The sequence below is a fragment of the Biomphalaria glabrata genome, chromosome 14 (genome assembly GCF_947242115.1).
Source record: "Biomphalaria glabrata chromosome 14, xgBioGlab47.1, whole genome shotgun sequence".
NCBI lineage: Eukaryota > Metazoa > Mollusca > Gastropoda > Planorbidae > Biomphalaria > Biomphalaria glabrata.
This window is the reverse complement of record NC_074724.1, coordinates 14350582-14366581: the sequence shown is the minus strand read 5'-3', so window position 1 is coordinate 14366581 and position 16000 is coordinate 14350582. Positions and strand designations below refer to the sequence as shown.

The following is a 16000-nucleotide window of genomic DNA, read 5'->3' as shown; positions in this document are numbered from 1 at the left end:
TTAAATGCGGAGACCTATTTCTCTATAAAAAAAATAAAGGGGACTAATTCAACTTTAACCAACACATCAGTCGAGTAAGATTTCTTTGCCTTGTTCGATAACAAACAAAAAATAATTAACAATAGTTAATTAACTTCTTCTTCTTCGTTCTAATTACTTCATTGTTTTTATTGATTCATGTTTTGTCAGGTAAAAGAAATGATAGTGCAAAATTTAAGCTTAAGCCGAAATTGGGTGTGTGAGAAATCACATGTACAAACATTTTTACCAGGCAGACAGAGTGAGTTGATATAAGCTTTGTAAAAAAAAAAAAGCTTAAAAAATATAGTCACAATTCTTACTTTCAATAATAAGGTGAATAAGCACTCTTTCTTCCATTTGACATTAGATTGTTCTCTTTGTTACTTGGACCTGATTGAAAAACAATACATTTTCTTATTAAAGTTCTAGTTTATATTTAGCATGTATAAATATGACTAGTTTAACTGATGAATTCGCTTAGAGACCCTTTTTTAATATGTAGGAACGTCTTTAAATGATATTAATAATAAGTGGAAACTGTTAAAGGGACTAAGATAAATTGTATTTCTCTTTAACGAACCTTTATCCTGGCAGCGCCAGAGAATGAATATTCGTTCGTTTCTGACATAATAATAATAATAACAATGCTGATATTAAAGTCAGTTTGGACGACGTATGGCGTGAGATTCGCCAATGAGTTAGACCTGTTTTGATTTTAAAAAAAGATAGATTTTAATCGCACTGATCTGCTGTTTACTGATATAAAAAAAAAAAAAACGCTACCATTATTGACATCGCTGTACCAGTGTCTCCTAATTTAAGAAAAACTGAAATGGAAAAACAAAGAAAATATGAGAATCTAGGATTGGAGATAAAGTATTTATGGAAGTTATCCAAAATAACAATATACCCAAATGTTATATCAACCAAGGGGATAATACCAACTAACATCATAGATACCTTCAAGGCCCTTAACATTCCTAGGAACATTCTCGTTGCCTGTCGGTACTACTGCAGAGCTGCCATATCATCAGAAAGATCCTCAGTAGAAACGGATAAAAGGACTACAATGAATTTTGTTTCTCTTTCACGAAACTTGACCCTGGCAGCGCCAGAAAATGTATACTCTTTCTTTTTTAACACAATAATAACAATAAGGCTAGTCTTCAAGTCGTTAGATTAATGATGAATGCAGTATTTCCTGTGGCTATCCAGCTCCAGCAGTGACCTACATCTTTTGCCACATCCAGCGCAGGCATAAGCATTGTTCTTTGGCGGTCGATTTAGACTCTCTCTCTCTGTATATATATATATATATATATATATATATATTTGCACATAGTATAGCTTATGATAACCTGATATTTTCCCCTATTACCTGTTTAAATAATGAGTTTAATGATCAAAACCTTAGACAATGTTCATACTGATAATTTTTCAAAAAATGTTTTAGTTCACTTTAGCTACTTACCGTAAACATAATAACATTTTGTAAAATAGAAGAAAAAAAAATCTGTTATTAAAAATCCACATCCCTAAATGCAGCACATGAGTGTAGATTGAATATAAGTGCTCAAACATAGACAGAAATTCTTCCGATCCTCCGAGTTAATACCTGTAATCCATTATTTATACAATTATTTATTCCAGTTAATAATATTACATTTAATTTACCAGACAGAGTTTAATCCCCGCCTTACTTGTATGTTCTTACTTCAGTCCCTCCAGATTCCGCCCCGTCTCAAGATGAAAACATAGCCAGTGTCTCAAGATGAAAACATAGCCAGTGACTAACCTGGGCACATTCATTTTCAGAGGGAGCTATATAGATTTGTTGTAGTTTATAATATTAAACCTATCTACAAGACAGAGCTCATTCACTGCCTTACATCTATGTCTTCAAGACAGAGCTCATTCACTGCCTTACATCTATGTCTTCAAGACAGAGCTCATTCATTGCCTTACATCTATGTCTACAGGACAGAGCTCATTCCCTGCCTTACATCTATGTCTACAAGACAGAGCTCATTCACTGCCTTACATCTATGTCTACAAGACAGAGTTCATTCACTGCCTTACATCTATGTCTACAAGACAGAGCTCATTCCCTGCCTTACATCTATGTCTACAAGACAGAGCTCATTCACTGCCTTACATCTATGTCTACAAGACAGAGTTCATTCACTGCCTTACATCTATGTCTACAAGACAGAGTTCATTCCCTGCCTTACATCTATGTCTACAAGACAGAGTTCATTCACTGTCTTACATCTATGTCTACAAGACAGAGTTCATTCCCTGCCTTACATCTATGTCTACAAGACAGAGTTCATTCCCTGCCTTACATCTATGTCTACAAGACAGAGTTCATTCCCTGCCTTACATCTATGTCTACAAGACAGAGTTCATTCACTGCCTTACATCTATGTCTACAAGACAGAGTTCATTCCCTGCCTTACATCTATGTCTACAAGACAGAGTTCATTCCCTGCCTTACATCTATGTCTACAAGACAGAGTTCATTCACTGTCTTACATCTATGTCTACAAGACAGAGTTCATTCCCTGCCTTACATCTATGTCTACAAGACAGAGTTCATTCCCTGCCTTACATCTATGTCTACAAGACAGAGTTCATTCCCTGCCTTACATCTATGTCTACAAGACAGAGTTCATTCACTGCCTTACATCTATGTCTACAAGACAGAGTTCATTCCCTGCCTTACATCTATGTCTACAAGACAGAGTTCATTCCCTGCCTTACATCTATGTCTACAAGACAGAGTTCATTCACTGACTTACATCTATGTCGCGATATCATGATTTAAAAAAGGAACAAAAACAAAAATATGTTATTAAGCTGCAAAGTCATCAACAAATTTGAAACTTTCAATCTTTCTATTTACATCTAAATAACCAATCTTTCTATTTGCATCTAAATAACCAATCTTTCTATTTACGACTAAATAACCAATCTTTCTATTTACATGTAAATGACGAATCTTTATATTTACATCTAAATAACCAATCTTTCCATTACATCTAAATAACCAATCTTTATATTTACATCTAAATAACCAATCTTTCTTTTTACATCTAAATAACCAATCTTTCTAATTACATCTAAATAACCAATCTTTCTATTTACATGTAAATGACGAATTTCTATATATATCTTTATATCTAAATAACCAATCTTTATATTTACATCTAAGTAACCAATCTTTCTATTTACATCTAATTAACCAATCTTTCTATTTACATCTAATTAACCAATCGTTCTATTTACATCTAATTAACCAATCGTTCTATTTACATCTAATTAACCAATCGTTCTATTTACATCTAATTAACCAATCTTTCTATTTACATCTAATTAACCAATCTTTCTATTTACATCTAATTAACCAATCTTTCTATTTACATGCGTGTTAAGAATGTAAAAAAAACGAATGACAGAAAAAAGCTGTAAATGTTAATGTCACTGGTATCAGACTTTTTCCTAGCCTCGTTTGATCACGTTTGATCCTTCCAACAGAGGCTTCAGAACATTCAGAAACAACCTATAGAAAATTTTAAAAAGATGAAACAAAGAATAAATATGAAAGATACGAAGTAGGTCAAATATAAATGAACTACATAATTTTCTTAAGTACTCACCGCAACATTAGCTGGATAGTCTTTCCATTTTCATTCTTGGGAAATTGCATGAAAAACAAAACGGTAGTTATACTGGACTTGAACCGGTCAAGAAGTCGACCCCGTCCAGACGTCGCAATTTATTTTTTAAATGTTGATTTTCTGTGTTAGGCTTTTGTGTGTGTGTAGGGTTAGGCTAATAATTGGTTTTATTGTGCATTGTATTTTCTCATTTTGTCAAAACTATGTTTACAAGAGAAATGATTAAACAAAATCATATAAGTAAGTGTTTTAAGGCTTTCAGTATAAATAAGAGTTTGTTGAAATTTTGTTTTCTTTCTAAATGTGTATTAACTAGACATGCTAACTTAAAGATATAATTGAATCGCTTAATAAAGGCGGTTGGTAGTTGTGCTTGCCACATGACACCCTCGTAAACCGTTTGTCAAAGAAACAGATGCCCTTTACATCATATGCCCTATAGATCGCAAGGTTTAAAAGAGGAACCTTACTTTCACGTAACCAACAATATGCGATGGATGACGAACGCACGGATATCAGTGGTCTGGGGGGAGGCATCAATATATCCCAAATTATGCATTATTATAACTCTATTACTCTGCATGTTTCATTAACAAATTGTACATACATACTTACATACATACATATTTACATACATACATACATACATGCATACAAACATACGTAAATCCATACAGGAATACAATTAACTTACAATTTGCTTTATATATTAGGTATCAAAATGGAACAAAATAAAGTTACACACCAAAAAAAAACGCTAGTAAGTTCCTAAGCAGAAAGATTTATTGTTTTGTACTTTAGACACTGTTCTTATACAGAGTTGGTAGAAATTGCGACTAAACATGTAAAAATTACGTCTAAAATTGTGACTAAAGAGGACAATCCTTGATACACAGCTGCGATCGCAGGTTGGACATATGTAATCACCATGCGCCGTTGCATTTTCACCCTTCTCTCTGCTTCTGTTGTGTATGACATCTGCAATCCGTGACCGTTTTTTTATGCTCCTTCTGCATGTGGATCTATCCAGTGCCACCTCTTCCTAGCTGCTAGTGTCGATTTTGAAGAGCTTAATGTCGCGTTTGCATACATCTGTATAACGTAAAAGTGGGCGACCAGCGGCTCTCCTGCCTTTCTTTAGATTGCCATACAGAATGTCCTGTGGAAGTCGACCTACTGGCATTCTACGAACAAGCACTACTGTAGATCTATTGCCCTTAAGGAAAATGCCTAGATCTGTTTTCTAGTTTTAAATATACTATTTCTAGTACATATATATAAATTAAGGATTAAAGACGCTTTTTTTTTAGTTTTGTCTGTCAGTTTGTCTGTCCATTATGTTAATAGCGAGAAAAAAAAGACTAAAAGCTATTGAAAATCTGATTAAAATTAAGTTACATTCCGAAATATCGCGTTAGTTTTAAGTTTCTATTATAGATTGTTCCAGATGTTTATATATTTATAGTGAGAAAAAAATAAGAATTCCAGATTAATATAATGCCGTTAATTAAATTTCTGGGATGGTCTGTTATGAAAATTAGATGTACCATACCCTTATGGAGATTTTATCAAACCATACTTTGGTGTTAGAAAGTTGTTTTCCTTAAAAATCAGAGCATAATATTAACGATAATTAGATTTTCTAACGTTTTAGATAGAAAGTTAAATGTAGTGTAAGAGAGAAGTGCGATTTTACATAAATAGAGTTAAACTATTTTTCATAAAAAATCCGGAACAACCAATTTTCGTAAATGAGAAAAGTATTTGTTTTATTTATTAGAAGAGGGATTTTAAACATTTATTAGCGTTATTAGATTTTTCATATAAAATTCGGATCATTTTTGGCGACGATTTGTAAGAAAATTAAGGTAATGTAGGTCGATTTCTTTTTCGAAACAAAATCCGGAACATTATTTACCGATTAAACAACTTTTATTATGTTTCGGCAAGAAAATTAACTGTAAAATAAGTCTAGCCTGAATAACCTATTATGGATATTTAAAAAAAAAATATTTGACATAAATTTGTTTTAAGTTAAAAATTCGGAACAATTGATATTGGTAAATAAACTATAGTGACGTAGTGTCAAAGAATATAAGTGTAATATTAGTTAATTATGCGATTTCAAACAATCATTTGACATAATTTATTTTTTATAAAACAATATCCGGAACAACTTTATAGTTAATGAAATATAAATCAGTATAGATATTTTTATTTAGCATTTATATGCTATTTACATTAAAAAAAACGGAACAATATATTAAAGATCATGTGTTTCTTGCAACGTTTAAGCATGGAAATAAAATCTAATATAAGTTAGAAGAGCAAACAAATATTCATTGGCATTGATTTGTTTTTCACAAAACATCCGGAACAATCTATTCTAGCTACTTTAAACTACTGCAATATTTCTGAATGAAAAATTAAAGGTTAAATCAGATTTACAATAGCCTCTAGTGTTATTTGTTAATCTAATCGTGACGGACAGACCGACCAACAGACAAAACGCACAAAAATAAGCTTCTTTTATTCGGACGGGGGCATTAAACAAAAAATTAATAAAATCTGATTTTTTTTTTAAATTTTAAGGAATTGGTTTAGCACCTGGTCATGTTGCGACGTTACGCTACTGCACGAAAGTCGCTGCATAAAAAGTCCATTTTAAAAAATGTGCCTGATATTTACATACAAAGTGCATTATTAGCCTTTATAAACAAACAGAAATGTTTTTTTTTTAATTTTAGAACCAGAAAAAACATGTTTTACTATTATTTATGTTTGTTGTAAACATTTCCTGTGCATTTTATAAATATATTTGACTTAGTGATACTGAAAATACACACTAATTACTCATCTTTGTTAGCATATTGTAACATTGCCTCCCTTACATTTACGTAATTGTTTTAGAATTGGTGTATTTTTATGAAAAAATCGCCTGCAAAATTAATTTTATTAATTAAACGATTTGCTTTTAGAAAACCAAAAGTAGCCGTTGCACCTAAACTTTTCAAGCCGGATTTAATGATGAAATAATATTTTTCATATCTCTTCTAGTTTTCAAGATCTGAGTGTGACAAACGGACAGACGGATATTTTGCACAAACCTAGTAGCGGCTTTTTCCCCTTACTGGGGCCGCTAAAAATCAGTCACTTAAGTCCGTCTCCCCCCGTCTCTTTATGCAACATTAAAGTTGAACCCCCTCCCCGGCTATGTTATCGATACATTAATTAGGTTGATTTCGTTTGATTATTTTTAAATATAGCCTAGAATTAAAATGTCCGCTTCTAATATCCTAAAGATATGGATAGTTAAGCTCGACTTTTATAAACATTGCTAAAAATATAATAGCATCTAAATATACCGTCTGAGAATAAGTCTACTTTGAATAGATCTAATATGTTTAATTTTGTTTTCAAAATATAGATTTTACAAAAAATCTCTTAATACTATATATAATTTATAGATTCATAAAAATTTACTTTTTCATAAAATGGGTCTTTTCTTATTTACACCTTTATTGACTTCGTTAACATTAGGCCTATATGTAGGCCTACGTTTTGTATTAATTACTGGTGGCTGTTGTTATGCAAAAATGAATTAAACTAATGAGAGATAGGAATGACATTCTCTACGGATTTCGTTTTTTTAAATATATATAAGTAAGCCTACATGTATAAGAGGTGAATAAAAAAATTACTCAGATCTAGTATTAAATACCTAACATGAATTTACTAAACGAACGGCAACTTCAAAACAGAAGCATATGCTTAGACGCAAAGGGTGATTAAAAATAAAATCATTTATGATAATCTCTTACTCAAAAAATTATATCTACCATAACAGCTTGTCTGAAAATGGATAAAGTTTTTATCCAGCTGTTTATAAAAAGCCCAAAAAAAACCCATTTTCTAAGCAACAAGGGTAAATTGCGCGAGTTCGAGGCATAAAATCCTTCTTTGTGTCCATCATTCTATTTTGTAGGCATTGCAGGATGCGCGAGAACATGCGCAAAGAACTTTTTTTTATACGGCTTTTTTAAAATAAAAATGGAAGTCGTCGTTCCTTTAGTATAGTTCCATCTGGTTTAGATGTTGAAAATGGCTTAGTTGTCCTAGGCTTACGTTAATAAAGAACAGGTTAGATTTTATCGTCCATGGCGAGTGGGAGAAGTGGTCATTATTATACGAGAGAGGTCAGGACCATGAATGTTATGAAGCAGAAAAAAAAAACGTCAATGAAATTTTTTGTCCCTTGATATTCGGTCGCCATATTGTAAACTACAATCAAAGCATATGGTTTGATAATTTTAAAAATGTTTTTAAAATAGTTATGTAGCCCTATTTTTTAGCTATGTTTTAACTTTGTAAGAAACATTCAGCAGTTAGATAAGTTAGCTGTCGCATTTCATATTGTCTAAGGTCCTATCTAGCGTAAATTTAGAAAACAAGCTATGTTTTCTAACTTTCTATTTTTTTAATCTATCTATTAAGAAACATAATTAGAAGTCACCTAAAATATATATATATATATATATCCATAATAATAAATTTTAAACAAATGTTCGGAATCGTTTTTCGACATACCAATAAAAATAACACAGTAAAAGCTTACCTGCAACAAACAGACGTTCCATTGTTGTTCCGTATTTCTCTTTTCCTCCAGGTTTGTTTGGGTAAATAGTTACAAAGTAATTATAGATTCCAGCCTGAGTCACATTGATACTCAGCTGACATGTTACATTGTAGGCACTATTCGGGATGTTTTTTACAATAACCTGATCGGCCTTTAGATCTATAAAACTCTTTAACTGAAACAGATAATATATATACATATATATATTTATTTATAGGAGTATTTTCTTATCGTTGGAGTAGAACATTCAAAAAATTTCTCGTAAATATGTTTAGGAAAATAAAAGCAATGTAAAAGACACACTTGATAGATAGACAAGAGAGATTTCTTCTGATAATCAAATATATATATATATATATATATATATATATATCACTGGCGGATCCAGGGGGGGGGGGGCGGAACTGGCGATCGCCCCCCCCCATACGGCCGACCCCCCCCCCCAAGGGGGAGGGCGGACGAATTTTAGTATAGAATTCACACAATTTGTATACAAATTTATTACTTATGTTAATAATATATATACTATTTATTTATATTTCAACCAATTTTTTTTATTATTTCGCTCCCCGCCTTTCTCGTATGTTGACCGATTTGGTGGGATCGGGAGGGAGCGATGGTATCAATCCCGCCCCCCCCCCTCATACACTTTTGAGTGTGGGGGGGGGGTCCAATTTATTTGTAGAATTCACATCTTGCTAACAGAATCAATTAAATATCTATATGATTAAAACTTGTTATTGATATTTTAACCGATCTTTATATTATGTCGTTTCCTGTTTGCCGTTTGGTGGGGGGGGGCGAATACCTCTACTGCCCTTCCCACCTAAACCGTTTGAGTGTGTGGAGGGGGGCGGTCCTACGGTTATGGAGAAATCTTAGTTTGTGAACAAAATTATTTGAATTAATATATACATTTTATATTATGTCGCTCCCGTTCTGGTATCTTGGTCGATCCGGTGGGGTTGGGGGGAGGGCGATTGCATGTACTGCCCTTCCAACTCTAGCCCTCTGAGTGGGGTGGGCGGTCCTATTTTTATGGAGAATCATAGTTTGTGAACTAAATTAGTTGAATATCTATATAATATAAACTACGTATTGATATGTGAACCCATTGTATATTATGTCGTACCACACTCTAATCTCAAGTTGTATCATTAGTAAATTTAAATGAAAAAGGGTTGCACCACGTGGGAAGGGCGATACATGCAATCGCATTTCCACCATCGGACAAACTAATACTTTTTCTTTTAGTATTATAGTTAAGAAATTACAAAATTTAAAAAATCAGTCACTAATATAATTTATATATACTATAAATTAAATTCTTATATCGAGTTGCCCTACTTTTTTTTTATTCTTTACTGCCAAATGCAATCTTTAGCAGAAATTATTAAACGAGCGAGGATTAATCGTTTTCACTCTACCGCCCCTCCCATATCCAGAGTTTATGTAATTTCACATGAATTTATCATCATTATTTTAACAAAGACTTTGCATTGGAAAAGTTAAACCGAAAAAATTCATTTATAGTCGCCTTTTCCCAACCTTTACTCAAACAGATATTTTTCTAGTTAAATAAATTTGGGACTATAACTCACAACCTTTTCTCCAATTTTATTGAGAATGCTATTTATCGAACATTTTTTTTTCGGCGGCGATCCTCAAAGCCAAAATCTAAATATGTGGGGTATCTTATCCTTTCAAGGAACAAATCGGTTTTATTTGCAATGTATTTAGGGCCTATAAATTCATATTAGAATATTTTTCAAGTACAATATTATTCAAAAGGTCCTTTTTTTAGTAGTATGAATAATGAGCTTTAGGTCAGGAGAATGCGTTTCTGCAGTAAAAAAAATACAAGAAAACGATTTTGGCGAACTTCATTGATATATAATATGCTGTAGATGTAAGGAGAATGCGTTTCTGCAGTGAAGAATACAAGAAAATGCTTTTGTCGTCGGGGCTTTGCCCCGAAATTCATTGATGTATGTTGAGCTGTAGATGTCAGGAGAATGCGTTTCTGCAGTTAAGAATGCAATAAATTGCTTTTGGCGTCGGGGCTCTGCCCCAAACCCCACTGGGGAACCTTATAGCGCTCCCCCACTTTTTCGCCGAAGGTTGAGAAATGCTGCTTTTTAAAATTATCATATATATATATATATATATATATATATATATATATATATATATATATATATATATATATATATATATATATATATATATATATATATATATATATATATATATATGTGTGTGTGTGTGTGTGTGTGTGCTGTACACACGTTTATGCATAGGGTTAGGGTTTACTGGGGGTTTGGGTTTGGAAAAAAATCGCCCACGCCACTCCAAAGTTCTGGATCCGCTAGTGATATATATATATATATATATATATATATATATATATATATATATATATATATATATATATATATATATATATATATATATATATATATATATTAGTATTTTATAATTGTATGTTTAAAAAAAAAAACATGTAATGATATAAATTAAATATTCGTATTCCATTTTAAAGAAGCGTGGGAAGCGAGGTTGAGAACTTGGCGTGGCTACCTATGAAGGGAGCAGAGTTGTGTTAACTGACCGCCTAAAGGCAGCCTGAAAAACTTTCTCCCAGATACCCCCTCCACCCACTGGTCCAAAATTGAGATCGGACCATAGTGCTCTGAGCATGCTATAAGCATGAAAGTAGAGCCATATAAAAGCTAATAGTATAAAAGCTATAATATATATTGTTATAAACCTAGTGGTGGCACAGATGGGGGTAGTGGTGTGTGTGTAGTCAGCCGACGCAAATCGTCCCAGGCCAGCGCTAGACGAGCGGTTAACCGTGACGAGTTACGACGATCGGCCGAGACGAGTGTCAACATGATGGTTTGGGAAGGATCGACGTCGTGAACAGATCTTAGGAGTGTCACGAGGGATGTAGTCATCTGACCACCCAGAATGGTCGAGCGACGTTCTGTCCGGTTCTAGAAGGCCAGCATGGATCCTATATAAAGAGCGAAGGTATCAGAGGCCAGTCAGTCACAACTTCCCGATCTACAGTTCGTTACAACGGCTCAGTACAAGTCTGAGACGAGACAGAGAGACCAGTGCAAGAGTTGATACGGCGGAGAGATATTTGTACAGTCTTGTGTTACGTGCTGCCAATTGTACAGTATTTGCTGTTATTTATTGAATTAAACTATTACGTTATTTTCAAGCCCAGAGTTGTCAAGTTCTTTAAGTTGGTGGTGTCGTTTGGTGCATTTTGCAGCGAGTTTGGATAGGGAGATTCGTAACAATATTTATAATATTTATGTATGTATGTTACTTATAGACATCAAAACCGTTTGACCAATCTTGATAAAACTAGGCAGGAATGTTCCTTGGGTACTAACTTAGACCGTAGTGTATGTATTGTAGCCCTAAAACAAACTTAAGACCCTCAAAAAAAAAAAGTTGTCCGACTCTATTAAAGCTATAGTATTTTATGGATCTAGGCCATGGTTAACAATGTTGACATGAGAAAAGATCGAAAGGATTTAGACCTAGATCTAATTTTAAGAAACACACTTTGCGCAGATAGTTTTTTACTTTGACACATGAAAATACAAAAGAAGATCCATTGATTTCATTATATAATAAAATTAACCTTCAATTTTGTGTTTCAAAAGCATTTTTTTACATAAATTAGCTCCTGATATCTGTGACTATAGATTTCCTGGCGAACATTCTTTCATTAGACAATACCAATTGGTTACACATGAACACATCTCTCTACTGAGTCTATTCCTAGGTCTAGGTCTAAAACTCTTATTGAACTCTAAGATGATAAAACTTCTTTTCGCAAAGATAGTTTTGTGCTTTAACACATAAACAAACTAATTATTGTCCATTTATTTGATATTCAAATCAATTTAACATTCAAATTTGTTTTTCTAAAGCATTTTTAATACATTCGTTCGCTGTTCGCTAAAGTTGCGTAGCCGTGTTTAGATAGACCTATATTCATTCATGAAAAAAGGTCACGCATGAGCAACACAGAATGAACTCCATAAAAGCCTCTAGATTAGTGTAGATTTAGATCTATGTCTACCTCAAGATCTACTTTATACTTTAACACATGAACATACAAAATTAAGTCTATTCATCTCAAATTTTAATCAAATATATGTAGGCCTAAAAGCAAATGTTTTAATTTGTAAAAAAGGATTTAAGCCTATTAGCTATTTTGATTTGATAGCTTCATTCACACTATTTTAATATTGATACATTCGCTTTACTTATTACATTATTTTTTCGTTTAATTGTTTACAAAACACTCTCAGTGACTATATCGACAGTAATGCGCAAATAAAGACCCGCGGGTCGCGGGTAACATATGTCTAGTGTCTTAATAAGAATATTTTATTTTTCATTCTTCGCATCTGTATTATGAGATTGAGTAAGTGTCAGTTTGTCTTCGATTGAACTTATCTGAAGTTACTATCAATGTCGTCTGGTAGTGCTTCTTGTTGGGGGGCCGCAGTTTGGGATGGCGCTTTAGCAGGTAGAGGGTAACCGGTGTGCTTGTGTTGGAGTATCCATCAAAGTATTACTTGGGTCGAATGTGGGCACAGTAATGCCGGTATCAGGCTACCGTGGGCACGATAAGTAATGCAGGCAGTATTTATCTAGCGTGGGCCGTAGTAGAGAGCAGTATGATAGTAGTTTCAAGTAATAATCGTAATATCGAGTAGTCTTAATTGTAGAATTGAGTAGCAAGTAGTAGTTTCAATCGTGTCAGTGATCGTAGTATCAGTAGACAGACAACCCGTGAATGGCTGTGAAGAAATTCTATTGGACAACTAAGTGCAGGTTAATAAAGAAATATTTTAGTACAAACTTATAAATTTGTATTTACAAATATATACACATGAAAATGAATTTGAAGTTAGATGTGAACATGGCCTTACCGATATCTTATAACCATATGTCTTATAATGATTATCTAATCGATGCTATTGTTTTGTAAACGGTCAATCGCTTTCAGAAAAGAAAAACAAAACATTTGTATCAGAACTTTGAATGGTCTAAAATCTAAAATATTATGATGTTAGATTTTCATTATCTTTTCAAGTTTGCGACATCTAAATGAGACAGATGGATGGACAGACAGACCACACAAAACTATAGCGTCTTTTCCCATTTCAGGGGCCGAAAAAAAAGGGAACAGGAATGTGGCATTTTATTCGGGCTTTTTATTTCTCTAGGCCCGAAACTGATGGTATGAAGAAATGTAAGCGGTATCTAATACCATAATACCATAAATTGCTTGCTTTAAGAGTTAAGGTTGCATTAAAACAAATAAAGTAACCAAAAGGGAAGGAGGAGTTCAAAGTTGAAAAATAGATTTAATTGAGAAGCCGAAGAAAAGTCATAGATTAGAGGTAGGACTTGTTTGTGTGTGTGTGTGTATACTAGGGGGAGGGATGGGAAAGTCAAAGTGATACCCAAAATAGGATTGCATGTTTGTGTCTGTGGCGCATTTAAAGCATGTCTTTCCAAATCAAGTCAAAAGTATATGTTTGAGAAATTCAGATGCTCAGGTTAAAAATAAAATGGGCGCTTCAGAGAGCGAAAAGATAGAGAGAGTGGGAGCGAGAGAGAGAGAGAGAGAGAAAGAGAGTTAAATACAGAGCGGGCTCTGAAATTTCCTTGTAACAGCTATACTAATTCACGAGCTAAAAAGAGTGTTAGATTGTTCGTTAAAATGTAACCCGTTTATTAAAATGAAAAACAATAATAATACTTAGGGGAGTTCCGGCCATAAAAAATAAAAGCCTGGGAAGAAATCAACGGTGTTGCCGGTTTGTACTGCTAGTAACCTTATATTTCTACACATATATAAAGTAAAATGTAACAACATTCACATATCTCTAGATCTAGGCTTGAATCTCTATAGAGTAAAGTAATTCTTTCAAAGCCTGATTGACTTAGGAAGATAAATTCGATCTATTTAAATCTAGATAGACTAAATCTAGAGACTATTACATAATAACAGCATTGCGTCAAAAGCAAGTTTTTTTTTTTTTTTTAATGTTCGTTTGCTTATAATTACAATTTTTATGGTTTGTATAATTAATTTAGATCTAGATCTGCTTCCATTATATTTACGACAGTTGCATTCTGATCGTTGAAAGGTAATCTGATGTTTTTTTTTTCAAACAAAAGCAAAAAATTAATTGCAGAAATAAAAAAAACAAACAAAAAAAACTTTCTAATGAGTTATAGCTAATTACTAGCCGGACATTTCCCGCAGCCTGCGGGCCTTAGTTTGTGTTTACTAATCTAGTGGATTGGATTAAGATGTATGTCAAACTTAATCAATGATCCTTTCAATTTATTCTCTTTCGCCACGAAAATAAAAGTAGTTTTTAGAAAATGGGTTTACCAGTTAAGCCAATATGTTTGTATCTATTAAAAACGAAAGAAGGGCGAGATGAATAGAATATAAAGTACAGTTGAAACGGGTTTACCCGATTTGTTAAATGAGTGGGATTATAGAGTTGGGCAACTTTTTTTTTTAGGGTCTTAAGTTTGTTTTAGGGCTATAATACACACGTTAAGGTGCCAGTAAGTACCCAAGGAACAGTTTCGCCAAGTTTGATCAAGATTGGTCAAACGGTTTTGATTTCTATGCCGTACACACATGCATACATACACCTTGCTTTCTACGTTATAGTATAGATAAAATAAAAAAAAATACTAATATATTTTTTTAACAAATTCATCATTTCTCTATAGTTATCAATGAAGAAATAATTAGACCTATGATGAGGACTTACCTTTTCTGAAGTCTTACTTTAATGGTTTAGTTTGTTGAAAAAAACTGCTTGCATAATCAATTATTAAAATAAAACAGTTCATGTTTAGAAAGTAAAATGTAGAGTTGCAGTAGAACTTTTTGAGATATAAAATATATAAAAAATAATGAAAATGATTTTCCCCTTTTGGTTGCTTATAATGTATAGGCCTACGCTTTTAAAGTATTTTCCCTTAATTTGTTAATTACATAGATAGAGCATAGCCGTTAAATCGTGTGTGAATATTTACATCTACAAAAAAGTGTTAATTAAAAATAAGTCGTATTGAAATAAAAATGTAAATTAATGTTTCATAATAAATAAAAAAAGGGAACGAAATGAAAACTAATGTATTGCGGTGAAAGCGTGCTATATTTTTTGTGAGTTTAAAGGAGGATAATGGCAGAGAGGTTCCCCTATGCTCCGTACGAGATATAAAGATGGTGAATATTTCATTGAATAACTACGCTCTGTAAATAGCTGCCCACTGCCATCCCCCTTCGTCATGCAGAAGAACAGCAAGAAAGTAATTATCTTCGGAATAGTAAGAAACATCCAAAAAAAAAAAATATGATTTTGTATAAAGCATATAAACTAGTCTGTGAAAGAAAGACAACAAAAAAATCGAAAGCACAGACAAATATATATTATATCTAGACTGGACATGGAGATTTATTTTTTAACACTACTACACTGTAACATTAACCTACGTAACATACAATTTAATGTGTAAATATAATTGTAATTACCGACACATTGAAAATAAGAGCCCTTTCGTTTCATAATTATTAGTTTGGAATTTTTTC

General features: G+C 32.9%; 1 protein-coding gene across 3 annotated transcripts in view; it reads right to left on the bottom strand.

Moving 5' to 3' along the window:
- The window catches only part of LOC129922858 (craniofacial development protein 2-like), an 80222-nt gene that overhangs the window by 16966 nt on the left and 47256 nt on the right, over positions 1 to 16000 (bottom strand). For 2 of the 3 annotated variants that reach the window (XR_008774811.1, XR_008774813.1), the window contains one exon: positions 342 to 8512. The gene's annotated coding sequence lies outside the window, so the exon portion shown is untranslated. The remainder of the gene's footprint in view (positions 1 to 341; positions 8513 to 16000) is intronic. The other variant, XR_008774812.1, reaches the window with a different exon arrangement.